This window comes from Sebastes fasciatus, chromosome 1 (genome assembly GCF_043250625.1).
Source record: "Sebastes fasciatus isolate fSebFas1 chromosome 1, fSebFas1.pri, whole genome shotgun sequence".
Classification (NCBI taxonomy): domain Eukaryota; kingdom Metazoa; phylum Chordata; class Actinopteri; order Perciformes; family Sebastidae; genus Sebastes; species Sebastes fasciatus.
The window spans coordinates 38058251-38071477 of NC_133795.1; the positions used below are offsets into that span (position 1 = coordinate 38058251).

A 13227-nucleotide genomic window follows, 5' to 3' on the forward strand; every position below is an offset into this window, starting at 1 on the left:
TTAAAGAGTGCTGCGGTTTGATTTGAAGCTGCGGATCCAAAAATTTATTGCGAGCATGAACATTGGATTATTTCCATTTCGCTATTAAAACAATCTCCTGTGGAGAAATAAGTGGAAGTGAGTAAATCTATCAGAAAGTGATTCAAATATTTGAATCGCAGCCGGCTTGATTTACACACCTCTGATGTTTCCACCGTTCATCATGTCCAAGGGAACAACAGTAAATCAGTAAATCGTAAAACTGAAATATCTGAAAATGTTTCGGCTACGCTTTTTCAAGCCTTTCAGGAACCTCCAGAACGTCTCTTTTCCCCCGCTCTCTCTTTCTCTTTGTTTCTTGAACTCATTGATATCAATCTCATGTACCTGAGTTAAAGGTCCCATCTTGTAAAAAGTGACTTTTATATTATAAAGCAGCTTTAAGTGCTGTATAAATACTGTGAAGGTATCAAAACGCTCAATCCACAGAGAAATACACACAGTCCGTATTCACAAACTGTGCATTTGAGCCAAGATGTCAGGATTTCTGAATATTTGTGATGTTGCAGATCTATAACATATAGTTTCATCCCAGTTTATTAGTGCCTTCAGATGTGGTGGTGTTTACCGTGTTCACCAGAAGAGTCCATATGAACGCTCCCCTCATGTCCTATTCATGACCAAGTGGAAAGTTTCTGAAAGCTCAGAGTTCACGACTTGTGACGTGTTTGTTGACGTTGTCAGAAATGGCGGAGGCCTTGGAGGTTAATTTTTTGGTGCATAATAAGTTAATCATTTCACTCGTTTATTGTTTTTCTTCCTAATTTGTTGTCTGAGGAAAATGTTGATATTCCCAACAGCCCCATCTTCTTCCTCTGTCATCATGCCTTTGCATGTCCTGCATTATGTTACCCGCTTTCTAGTGTGCTAAATTGTTAGCCTCTGTGGCTTCTAGACGCCGACAGTGACGTTAATATTGCCGTTGCTTAGCAGCGGCGTTTTCACGACTTAACAACTTGAACGCCAAGCATATTGTTAACACAACTTCCCGTGTTGTAAACACGAGCTCACGAGTTTTATTTGAAGGCGGCAATAGAGCATTTCACAGTTTTAAACGTAAACATACTAAATATGTCCCAGTTTATTGACGGTTGCAGTGTATGTGAACGACATCAGCTAACAGGAAGTAAACATCGACCAAAACTGTTGCCTAGCAATGCAATTCTGTTGCAATTCTGTCAAAATGCACTAAAACGGACAGACGGTAAATACCAGCCCCTTTGCACAAAAAGTCGTATAAATGCCACAATAATGCACAAGGCGTTTAGTGTGCAATAAGTACGCCTTTCTAGATTTCCATGTGTCATTTTTACACCATGTATCCAGTACTGACTGCAATGTAAACACATCCCCGTATATATACTATGGTAAGAGTTAGTGAAATAGTATGAAAAGAGAGATAGAACACTTATGTTGAGCAGGTGGGAAGGTGGATGCGTCCAACAAACACCGAACTTTTAACCAGGAGACTCGTGTTCGGGACCGTTGTTGATCGCTGTTTTGTTTTGTAAGTTACGTTAGTGACGTTCTTCACGTTTTTTTATTGACGTTTGTGACGTGTTTTCTGTAGTTAGATTAACGCAGTATTCTCCTCTTCCGCTATCTATTCAGCACCGTCGCTGCAGCCTGTGGTCAGCGCCGCCCAAGATGACTGTGACTGGTTTAAAGAAATACAAAGAAGCCAGAGCGTTTTTCCCCCATGACAGAACTATATAATGTGGAGCCAGACCTTTCCTTAGCGCTGACACAGCGCTGTGGAGATACTGCACGTCTGGCTACGTGATACTAGACAGTGATGTGGGGATGTGGTCAATAGTCAGACATAATTCATTACCATGGCAATAAGATTGCATCGTTTTTCAACCCAGTTTAGATGAATTTATAGCCGCACCGCCGCACGCCGGCCACACCGCACCAGAGGACGGATAGACATGTTTCAGGACGTTTTGGAGGTTCACCGTCCACCAGCACCGACCGCTCTCTCCTCACCTCCAGCGCAGACACCGCACCGGGCTGCTCTGTAATCCATTTATTTCTCTAACGGGACTTTTCTCTGGTTTTCTGTTGAGCTGGAAGTTGTACTCCCCGTCGTTCGGACCTGTTAGAGGCCGACAAACCTCCGGTATCGGCTGCTTTGTGTTAATTTATCTCCAGCAGGAGGAGACAGTGAAGAACAGAGCGAGTGAGAGAGACAGTCAGTGTGTTGTGTTAATTCTGACGGTGGGATTTTGTGTAATTCACTACGTTGATTTCACCCATTCACCGCACACACACATACCATTGTGAAAATAAACACAATAAAATAAAAAATAAAATGAAAACCCTGTTAGCTGATGGAACAAGTTGGGCTTGTTAACTACAGCTAACACAAAATGAAGTTATTTGTCGAAAAAAAAATTGGCAAACAGTGTGGCTAATCAACTTATATCAGAAATGGCAAAATACACCCGAGGGGGGGCTTTAATGAGATGTGAGCACAACGACTACACAAGCTGGAATAGATTTGCGAGTGGAGACCTGAGAGCCGACAGGTAAAACGCACAACAGGTTTTATTACAGGTCCAAAATGTCCTCCCACTATTTTCTCCAGCTGGTTGTGATGACACAAATGAGATGCTGGGACCATTAACGTCCTGTTCCTCTCGACGCTGATTACTGAGGATACAGTCTGTTCTTTGCTGGAACACTGCCTTGGGTAATTCAATTAAAAACATTATTTTCGGAATGTGCAACAAGCAAGCAAGGTCTTAAAACTCGACTTTTAAAGGGCCCCTACATCAAGTGATAAAGCGAGACTCATCTCGAGGCCTTTACCATGTAAGTTGACGTTGTGCTTTAGCGATGCATATTTGCAGACACACTGTTTCAATTAAATTAGTTCCAACCAGTTGACCCTCGATAAGCCTGGAGCTTTGGGGGGCTGATGACCAAAGACGGTCATCAGCCCCCCAAAGCTCCAGGCTTATCGAGGGTCAACTGGCCCATTTCATAAACCGGCCATGTGCTCGTGTGTAATTGTAGTTCTGTTTTTACAGTTTTGGCAAAAAAAATAGCAAAAGAATTAAAGGATTTGTGTCCAAGCATGTGTTTGATGATGCTTTTAATTCATTGAGCCAATGAGCACTTTGTTTTATTGCGCGTACACAATAATTCCTAATCTTTCACTTCATTGTGTTTTATTGTTTTGCCGTACAATCATAGTGTTGATTGGTCATTCCACCACATTGGTCCAGGCTGAAATATCTCAACAACTATTTGCCTTGAAATTTGGTGCAGGCGTACGAGTATCCCCGGCGATGCATCCTAATGAATTTTCCTCCAGTGCCAACATGAGGTTTACATTTGTGCTTCAGAGTGAAATGTCTCCACAACTAGAACGACCGGATGGATCGCCATGAAATTTGGTGCATGCATTCAAGGTCCTGTCTTCACGAATTGTAATAACGCCGGGGATCCTCTGACTTTTCTCCTCTCGGGCCGTCATCATGTCAACATTTTCCGTTTATCCAATTCTTTTGTTCATGACCAAATACCTGCAAAATGGGATTCCCATCAGCCTCAGCTGTACTGCTTTGTTAGGGCTGTCAATCGATTAAAATATTTAATCGCAATTAATCCCTGATTGTTCATATTTAATTGTGATTAATCTCAAATTAACCACACATTTTTTTATCTGTTCAAAGTGTACCTTAAAGAGATATCTGTCAAGTATTTAATACTCTTATCAACATATAGTGGACAAATATATATATATATATATATATATATATTTATTATTAGAAATCAATTAACACAAAACAATGACAAATATTGTCCATAAACCCTCACAGGTACTGCATTTAGCATAAAACAATATGCTCAAATCATGACTATGACTTGCCCCAAACTGCATGTGATTATCATAAAGTGGGCATGTCTGTGAAGGGGAGACTCGTGGGTACCCATAGAACCTATTTACATTCACATATCTTGAGGTCAGAGGTCAAGGGACCTCTTTGGAAATGCAGCTTTTCCTTGACAAAATTTTAGCGCAAGTTTGGAGCGATATTTGACCTCCTTCACAACAAGCTAGTATGACATGGTCGGTACCAATGGATTCATTAGGTGTTCTGGTTTCATATGATGCCAGCTACAACCTAAAAATCGCAAGTTGCATTAATGCAGTAAAGAAATAAGTGGTGTTAAAGCGAATGTGCGTTAACGGGTTATTATCGCGTTAACTTTGACAGTCCTACTAACTAGCAGATGTTAGCAAGTTAACATCCTAAAGGAAGATGGCGAGCATGGTAAACATTATAGGTTACCTCTTAAACATAAGCATTGTCCTTGTGAGCATGTTAGCATTCTGACATTAGCATTTAGCTCACAGTACAGCCTCACAGAGCTGCTGGCTCTTCCAGAAGAAGACAGTGTTGTGCTACAGATCTGTGTTTTGTGTTGTTAATGATTTGTCCTCTGTGTTTCAGGTAGCGTGGACTGAGGCGAAAGAGACGGACAGAGAGAGAGAGAGAGAGAGAGAGAGAGAGAGAGAGAGAGAGAGACATGGACAGACAGAACGGGATAACAGCACAGGAGGCCATCAAACAACAGGGAGCCAGACACACACACACACAACCTGAAAAACACACAGTAGAAAGACAGACTTGACACTTTGTCAGAGCTACAGGAAAATACTAAAACAGCAGGGTACTGCCAGAACACACCATAAACTGATGAGTTACACACAGTAACATAAACATAGAAGAAACGGTGATGGAGACCGACTCGACGCGATGTCAGAGCCACAGGGAGATAGTAAAACAGCAGGCTGCTGTCAAAACATCTTAAAGCAACACGTTTTACACGTACACACACACACACACACACACACACTGCAGTTGACAGTGGGTCGGGAAAGCTGGAGCTCATCAGAACATCATCCGCTGATTTACAGGACTTTAAACAACAGGAGTGAACGGGCGACATACTGAGGCAGAGCTGGTGGTTGATTAGAAACCGTGTTAAAGAAAATCATTTTAATGAACGCTGACGGGCCGGGCTTCACAAGATGTTTACTATGTTTATATATACGATGTGGCAAATTTAGACTGAATCGCATTAAATAAATCAATCTCTGATGGGAAACACTTTATTTTTTTTTGGGGTGGCCTACAGTTCAGCCCAGTCGCACAGCAGTTCATGAAATAGTCATGTCATTTTAATTTGTGTACAAATTTAAAAAATTTTCCATGACGGTCAGCACAAAATTAATTTGTATGTAATCCATGTGGGTCGGTCAAAAAAGACAACACTTTCACCCAGGAGACAGGTAATGGTGTCCCGTGTGAAACCAGAAGTCAACGTTGATTTATTTGTCACGTAACTTCCGTACTTAAGTTACGCCACTTCCGGTGTTATTTTAACCCAAAACGTGGTCCAGGGCTGTAGTCAAGTCCAACTTAATCAAGTCCAAGTCAAATCCAAGACCAAGTTAAGTTCGAGTCCAGAGGAGGTCGAGTCCTGTTCAAGGCCATAATAGGCAATAGTGTCTTTCCAATTTTAATATGTGTAGTGATTAATGAGTTACGATGGACAGAAATGATCTATAAAAAATATTGATCTGTCTTTTAACTTCAAACTAATTAATGAATAGAATTTAGATTTGAGGACCATTACAGTCTAACGTTACATTCATAAACCTTGAATTTTACGTTTTGCCCCGGGACCACCCCCAATATGCCCACAAGCAGCGACATTTTCATGAAATTTTCATTTTCAATTCATTAGAAAGCGTCGAGGTGGATGGATGGGTAAAAAAAACCACAGGACTTTTGCATGAGACCGTTGTTCGTGTCCCGTGTGAAACCACGTCAAAGTTGATTTATTTGTCACAGCACTTCCAGAGTTATTTTAAGCCAAACCGCAATCTTTTTCTGAAGCTAACTAAGTATAGTTTTTGTAACGTAACTTCCGTACTCCAGTTACGCCACTTCCGGTGTTATTTAGACCCAAACCTTCGATCTTTTTCTAAGCCTAAGTAAGTAGTTTTATTTTGAAAAGACTGGAGCGGAAATTGACAACGTGCGTCACATGTTGCTGGACATTCGTATAGGAAAACAACGTTATTGAAAGTTGTGCTGACCGTCATGAAAAAAAATGGGTCTGTGTACACGAATCAGTGCTGTGCGACTGGGCTGCGTACAGTGTACTGGGAGTTTCTACTAATGAATCCATGTTTATTTGGGTTTAGATTTCTTTTTTCAGTTTTCATGTGTCAGTCAACACATTACACAAATGTGGTAAAGGCCCTGAAAATACCAGACATAAAGACTCCACATATTTGGCTCTCCTGCTCCGACTACATGGTGAAGATCACCTTTGGAGGACGTCAGTGATCGTCGTTACAGCCCGTCGGTTTACAGGTATGAAGACGATCACAGGTAAACAAAGGAGATGTCTTCTTCATGCAGACTTCCCTGGTGAACACAGACCTGGAGCTCCTGTGCTAACTGGCTCAGATTGCTGTTGGCAGGTAATATCCGGCCGTACAGGAAGACTTAAGACTTATTTGAAGCTTCCTAGGAAATTATTAAGAAATGATTAGGAAATTAAGGGCAAGAAAAAAGAAGTGTTACCGTTGAATGTACTACTAATGTATATTCTGTCCTAAAAATGAATTTAAATGTGTAAGTCATAAATTTTAAAAACGCATTTTGTTGATTTTCAAGTACAATCTACCACCACAAAACTATTCCACTGAAAGGTGATATATCTATGATGAATATTGAATTAAACAACAGGATAACATGGTAACCTGTCCAAACAGAACTTTCAAAATGGGTCGGAACTATTAAATATTATACCTGTTTTTGTTGTTCAGATGATATATAAACTCTGGTTCTTAATAGCATCAGATAGAAGCCACTGTGAACTCCTTATCAAGTAAAATTAAAACTTTGACATTAGTTTGACAAACTATTATAAGTTGGGGGAACTCAACATGAAGTCAGAGGTTAGAAAAAGCAGAGGAAAAATGTGTTGACATAAACAGGTTTTCATATTAATTAAGAACACATGTTCATTATCTTGACGGGTTTAATTTAATAAAATGATTACTTTTGCATTAGGAGGTTATAATGTGTTATGAATAAACAACACATGGGGTTTTATTACATTTTAATCTTCCTAACGTGACCATAAAGGCTTTAAATCAACCATAAAAAAATATTAAACTTAGGAATTATGAGGCTTTTATACAATTATAACAAACCCCCTATTGTTTTACATGATGACCTCACTGTGGCTGAGTCTGTCTGAGAAACTCATGCAAATAAGTTTAGTTTACAAGTAAGAATATGAAGCAATTGCTGCCAAGAGAACCTCGCGAAAAGCCAATGCCTGTTATTTATTTTGACTTATTACTTAAATGCTACCATTTTAATTATTGTTCTTGTTGAGAGAAATTTAATTGGTTCACCACCGGAGACATTTCGTCCACAAAACATTCATATGCGCAGTAAAGACCATACCGTTTGGTTTTGCATGTTTTAGCCCATTAACCATACAAACCACTTCACATTACTGCTCCTATTTTTATATTCCAGACATTTCCGTCTTTCCAGGCAGCTACTGGTTTGAAAGTTGATGTCAAAAGAGACCTGAAACTGGCTTCACCCACCAGGTATCAGAGTATATCTGTTTTGTTTTGTTTTTCTTTGGTCAAAGGTACACTTAAGTTGAGTGTGAGGCTCATTTCTGACCTGGTGGACCTGTTATTGATCTGGATTTGAGGTCCGCTTACGAGCTTTTTCTGGGGCTTTCTTGGTGGAGATTTTGAGATGCAGCTCAAGCTCTGGAAATAAAACTAATACATATTAAAGTTCTGAGAGTTTCCAACCCGGTCTAACGGGAAGGCGAATAATTACCACAACATTACACCGACATTCCACGTATCATGAGTACACATTTTAGCCTTTTCACGTGTCATTTGTACGCAAACATCCTCAATGGTTCAGGCAAGAAACTCACTTAGTTAGGGTTTAAGGGAAAACGTCCTGGTTGGGCTTAAAATAAGTGAAACACGTACGGAAAACACGTCACAATTGTCAATAAAAAAACATGACAAACCTTAGTAACTTAACTTACAAAACAAAACAGCGGTCAACAACGGTCTTGAACGCGGGTCTCTTGGTTAAAAGTCTGCTTTTTGTTGGGTCCATCACCCTCCCACCATACATACTGTGTCACTAACTTCTTACCGTAGCGTTTATACGCAGATGTGTTTACATTGCAGTCAGTACAGGATACATGGCGTACAAATGACCGTGGCATTAATACGCCTTTTCCTGCGAACAGGCTGGAGTTTCAGAACTTCGTTGGTACGTTGACACATGAGAATTGTAAGTTATGTCCTGAAAAGGATTACATTGATTAGCAGTAAACAACCAGCAAACTACAGCTAACTACAGCGAGCAAACTCTGGATTTCTGTGTCATTTGCACGCCATGTATGTTGTGTTTGCACATATCTGCACTGACTGCAATGTATAGCATTCCACGTATAAATGATACGGTAAGAGTTAGTGACGGACCACTTGTTGTGGCCGGGTTGGGAGGTGGACGTGTCCAACAAACATCTAACTTTTAGCCAGGACACCCGTGTTTTGTTTTGTAAGTTACGTTAGTGATGATTGTCACGTGTTTTTAATTTACATTTCTGACGTCTAGTTGTTTTACGTTCTTTCTGTACGCATTTTACTTAGGGTGTATTCAAACCTGCGCCTCATTTTCAAACTGTATTGTTTGCCTTGAGTGAAAAATTGCTACGAGGTAAAAAAAGATGACCAGTGCCAAGACCAAGCCGCGTAGTTGTCCCTCCATTGTTGCGTTCTGTAAGTCTGCTCTTCTTTGGTTACTTCCAGGATTTTTCCAGCATGGAAATTCTGACCAATTAGAGAGCACTTTCTTTGCTCACCAAAATCTTGGTCCGCTTGTAAACGCTGCCGTGTGAACACAAACCAAACTCGAGGCAATATGCAGCATGGTAACAATTTGGTCCCTGATTCAGACCAGAGCACGAACTACAGGTGTGAAAACGCCCTAAGTGGTTTTCTTGCATAAAACTAACTGCGGACGTTTGTGTGGCGTACAAATTACACATCCAAAGGCTAAAATGCGTACATATGACACGTGGAATATCCATGTAATGTCGTGATATTTATAAGGCTTCCCGTGAGACCAGGTTGGGCCTGGAAACATAAGCAAACAAACCCACAGCTGTCATAATATATTGGATTGGTGCAGAGAATTGCGTGACATCACCTTTTTCCCAACTGGGTCCCGCCCTCTTTAAACCGGTGAGGACAAAATACAGAAAATCCATCTGTATTAATACAAACTGTTGTCCAGGGAAGTCGTGTTCATGTTGGAGCCCGTTGCTCGCAGTATAAAGTTGATGAAGAAAAAAAGGATTTCAGGGCCTTTAAGTGAACAAACCCAGAAGGGTTAAAGTGCATGATTATGAAAGTTTATTACTTTTAGAAGGCAGGAAGTCCTCAGTATGTTGCCACTGTGTTGTAATTTCAGTCAAAATAAAGGAAGAGATGGACGGAGCTCTGCTGCTGTTGATCATGTGAATCTGTCCCTTTCCTCTCACTGTTTCCTTGTTCCCTTCTCATCTTATCTTCCTTCAGTCTTGACTCCTTTTCTCCTCAATTCATCCTTCCTTCTCTCTTCTTCACACGTATTTCCTGTCTGTCCTCCTCCTTCCCTCTTTTCATCCTTGTTTCCCTGTCTCTTCTTCCCTTCCATCTCTGTCTTATCCCTTTTCCTCCTCTTCTTGTTCCATTTCACTTCTATTTCATCTGCTCTTTTATTCTCCTTGTTGTCTTCCTTTGTTCTGTTCAACTTTGTTTCCCTTTCCCGTCTTCCTCCCCTTTTCTTTCATTTATTCCTTTACTCCCCTCCTGTTTCCCTCCTCCTCCTCTTCCTGAACCTCTCCTGTCTTGTTGAAGATGAAAGAAAGAAAGAAGTAGCATCAGAAGAGATTTTCACAGGTCTTGATAAATGTTGTGCACTATCCTCTTGTTCTTCTTCTCTCCTCTGCCCTCACCACTTTTCTTCCTGTTCTACCCTTTCCTTTGGGACAGAATGAGAGAGACTGTCCTCCCCCTAAAAAAGGACCCCATAGGTCATTTGTACAAGCAGCTTCAGCCCATATTTACCTTTACTTTTAGGCGGCGACCTCTAGTGGCCGTAGTTGTTATAACGGCAGAAAAGAAAGGAAGTCAGGTGACGTTGTATGAAGAGCGACAAAGTCTGCGTAGGTCGGGGTGGATGGATGGGTTAAAACAAACACAGGACTTTGACTGTTGTTCGTGTCCCAATGGCAACATTGAGTTACTTTAACTTACAGTACGTCACGTATGTAACTTTGGTTAACTTACTTGAATTACGCAACAAACGTACTTATTTTAACCAAGCCCCCAGGAAGAGCGCTGGGCTTTGACGTGGCCAAACGGCGGTACAGTACTACAACTTCTCTGTCCGTCACGTGATGTCATTGGGCCCAAAAATACTTTTTCCCATAGACTTACATTGGGAAAGAGACGTCTGTAACTCAGAGGAACATTTTTTTTTTTTTAGGTGAATCAGCTTCCCAGTATGAACACTTGAATAGTCCTTATAACAGGAGAGACTTCAGAGAGCAGGTCCAAAGCACACTGGTGCACACAGATTTAAGGCAGTCAACTTTATTTAAAGACTAACGTTTCGACGCCAACTGCGTCTTCATCAAGTCAGAGTCAAGATGAACTCTGATTTCATGTTGACTCTGATGAAGACACAGATGGCGCTTTTGTGTGCTTTGGACCTGCTCTCTGAAGTCTCTCCTGTTACAAGATTGCCCTACTCTGTGAGCACCGGACAGGTCACTTGAATAGTCCTTATTTAAATCATTATGTCCTAAAAGTTCAATCTAAAAGCTGAATCCAGAGTTCTTTTCGTGCTGCAGTTCATGTGAATGAACGTCCAGCACGCCAGGGAGGCGAGGTTAAAGGAAACGCTACTGCTCCTGCTCTATGGGCCAAATGGATGCAGAAGATCGCTGGATGATCCGGGTAATTTATCACTCGGCAGTCGTGCCATTTTGGCTTCATGCGCCACTGAGCGACTCTCTTAGGAATGAACGGGAGCCTCCAACGCTGTATCCAGTTCTCTTAATACATCCATCATTTTAACCCACGCCATGATGATCTCCTGCCTGCGGTAGGGGCGTTAATTTAGGAAACGCTCCCGTGGGTTGTTTTAGAGGGTAGGAGCAGACGACCTATGTGGGTGTATGGGTTGTTGTTGGAATGGGAAGCCCACTGACTTAAGTTTGATCAGTTTTATACCAGGATCAGACTACACAATATTTTTGGTGGTTACGATGGTAACTATGTCAGATTAGACGATTGAGAGTCATAAATTCTTGTTGTGATTTATTGGCTGCGACACATGACGGACTACAGGTCGGCCCCCTGTTCCGACAATACACACTCTCCCGGCACCGACGTCTTAATATACGGGCTTACCGGGGCTCTAGCCCCTGGACCCAACCATGTAAAGGGGCTCACGAGGCTCCAGGGGAAAACAACAAAAATATAATTCAAAGGGAAAAGCGAAAGCGGGCACGCAACGGGATGCTCCATGCGCAAAGACACAACGGCGGTGGTGTTTTTTACTCCAACACAACCTAGATTGAATATCCTACTGTGAGGTCCGGTAGCAGTTGTTCTGGGAAGGTCCGATGACATCATTCTGCACTATAAGGGCTTCTGTTTACAGCCTCGTGCGTCTGTGCTCAGCCGGTCAAATTCACCACCATGACGGAACACATCGTGGAAATCCCAAAAAAAAATCAAACATGCTAGACTCTCTGTTGTGACGTCGTGAGGCGTCCCAGACGCGCTGTCGGTTGTCGTGTACTATGAGTCACTACACGAGATAAAATGATCGATTGTCGCACACGACACTCGTTTATCGTTCCCGATCCGAGTCGACACCCTGCGACGGCCGTGTCGGGCTATAATCGGGCTGATATCGTGTAGTCTGAACCGGGCATTAATGTGTTCACTTCTCTAAACTGAACTCACTGAACATTGTTCTCAAAAGCAAAGTGAACAAGTGTATTTCCCAAATGAGAATAACAGTTCCAGAAGAAGTCAGTCGGAGCCAGCTAGTAGCTTCATGGTAGTTTAAACACGTTAGAACCCTAAATGGGATCTGATGCAGTGTTCACCTTTACATAGGCTGTATTAAACATTGTACATCCTTGTATATACTTGTTATAATCCCATGAATTATCACCCATCATACATTTTTTAAGACATCAGTTTATGTAAAGGTGAGCTACATCAGCAATAAAAAGTGGAATAGGATGGTGTGTTCAATAGATCGACCAAGATATGACAGATGATCTTTGACTTCTCACTCCCAAATAAGAAGCTCAGAGGAGAATTGGCCTTAAAAGAACAATCTGAGCTCTTGTTTCCTTTCAGAGGAAGATGTAGACTTTCTCTCTTTTCTCTCTCTTCTTACCTCCTCCCTTTCCTCCACCTCCTCCCTGTTGTTCCTGTCTGATTTCTACATGCTGATGTTGAATGCTGTTTATTTTTAATGACCTGTGCAATGAAGGTGATGACGCTGACTCCTCTGTCTGCACTGAGAGGCTGCCAGAGGCCTTTACAACACATGTAAATAATCCAAATAAAACGTTGGAAACTTTCGTGATCACGGACCATAATGTGAAATATTTGGTGAAGTTTTTAATCTTTCCCATGAATCATATCTGTTTCTTTCACTTTTAAGCTCTTGAAAATGTCATCTCCCCGTCTCGCCTCACCTCTTTTATTTGTCCTCGCAGCAACAGGAATGACAGCGCTGCACAGTTAATCATAGATAAATACACATTATTATTATTATAGTCATGTTTCAAATCATACGTTTCCCACAAAGAACAGCATGCTCCCAAACTCTTTGTCAATACTTAGGTCTCTGACCTTCATTAAAACCACTTCAACCGCTAGTTATTTGTCACTAAATTAAGCAATAAGCCGCGAGAGCTCGGGGGCGTTCATTGTGCCTGAAACCCTCTTAGCTGTTGTAAAATCCTTCCTGTTTCATAAAACAGGAGTAAATCCAAAAAAGACAAGAATCTCGTTTGTTATGT

The 13227-nt window shown here is 41.4% G+C and overlaps 1 protein-coding gene across 1 annotated transcript in view; it reads left to right on the forward strand.

The window, feature by feature from the left end:
• Positions 1–8858, forward strand: part of raly (RALY heterogeneous nuclear ribonucleoprotein) — a 167037-nt gene extending 158179 nt beyond the window's left edge. Inside the window, 2 exon segments of the mRNA XM_074647825.1 lie at positions 4506–6314; positions 6940–8858. The gene's annotated coding sequence lies outside the window, so the exon portion shown is untranslated.
• The last annotated feature ends 4369 nt before the right edge of the window (positions 8859–13227 follow it).